Raw genomic sequence first — 1,206 nt, 5'->3', positions numbered from 1 at the left:
CCACTCGATGTGTCCCTTTCACATCGATGTTTCTCTCTCTCTCTCTCTCCCTCTCACTCTATCTGAACAAAATATGGGAGAATGTCCTCAGGTGAGGATTAAAAAATAATAATAATAATAATAATAAATATCTTCAGGTGAGGGTTAACAACAATGGTAATAAAAATATATGTATATGTGTGTGTGTGTGTGTGTGTGTGTGTATAAATGAACTCTAAATTAGAAATAGAAAAAAAACAGAATGAAGTGATAGAATTCAGAAATTAGAAATAAAAGCTCATTACACAAATGGGGACTAATTAAAAGAAACACTGAAAAAACACAATAGATGATGTCTTAAGAGATATATAAGGTAAAAAGAAAGAAAATTTTATGACAATTTGTTAATTATAATTTTTATTATTTTTTAAGCCAAGTTCTGGCCAGTTTTAATAAAGAAAAATTTTGCATGATTTACTTTTCACCAGTCTGTTCTGGCTTCTAATGATATCACAATCGCCTGGACCAGTGAGAGCCAGTGAGCCTCCTCTCAGTATTTCCACACACTGTGCCCAATTCAATATCATTGCCACTGTAGTGATGGGCACCAGTCTTGGCCAACAAGGCATGGAACTCTATTTCAGACTTCCTCTGGCGAGGATGACGGGTTTTGCTTGGACTTGTCTGATGATCTTCACAGTCTGCTGTACCCTAGCACATATTTTCCACTTTGCATAATAAGTTGGAGCCTAGAGCTGATCAACTGTCGATTTTTTCATCTTCTTTGCAGCCACCATCATCCTGCCTTCGGTGCAAGATGACCTCCAACCAAGAGAAGCACAAGACGAATTTAAAAAAAAAAAAAAAAAAAGGATTTGAGAGAAAACAGCAAGTAAGCAAGTATTGAGGATAGGCAAAGAACATCATACATGTAATAGGAGTCCCAGGACTTTTTCCCCTTAATTATGAAGTAGAACAAATACTGAAAACTTTAATTCAACAAAGCTTCCCTAATAGTTAAAAAAAATATATTTTAAAAGGCTCCGGCCAGGTAGCTCAGTTGGTTAGAGCTTCATCCCTATATCCCAAGGTTGTGGGTTTGATCCCTGGTTGGGGTCATGTGGGAGGCAACCGACTGATGGACATACAAGAATCACTAATGGCTTGGCTGGTGTGGCTCAGTGGTTGAGCGTCAACCCATGCACCAAGAGGTCGCAGGTTCGATTC

General features: G+C 37.9%; 1 pseudogene; it reads right to left on the bottom strand.

Moving 5' to 3' along the window:
* Positions 1-453: 453 nt before the first annotated feature.
* LOC118622006 lies at positions 454-776 on the bottom strand (annotated as a pseudogene).
* Positions 777-1,206: the final 430 nt, after the last annotated feature.

Source organism: Molossus molossus, unplaced genomic scaffold (genome assembly GCF_014108415.1).
Source record: "Molossus molossus isolate mMolMol1 unplaced genomic scaffold, mMolMol1.p scaffold_m16_p_8, whole genome shotgun sequence".
In the NCBI taxonomy this organism is placed as follows: Eukaryota; Metazoa; Chordata; class Mammalia; order Chiroptera; family Molossidae; genus Molossus; species Molossus molossus.
This window is presented reverse-complemented; position numbering and strand designations above follow the sequence as displayed.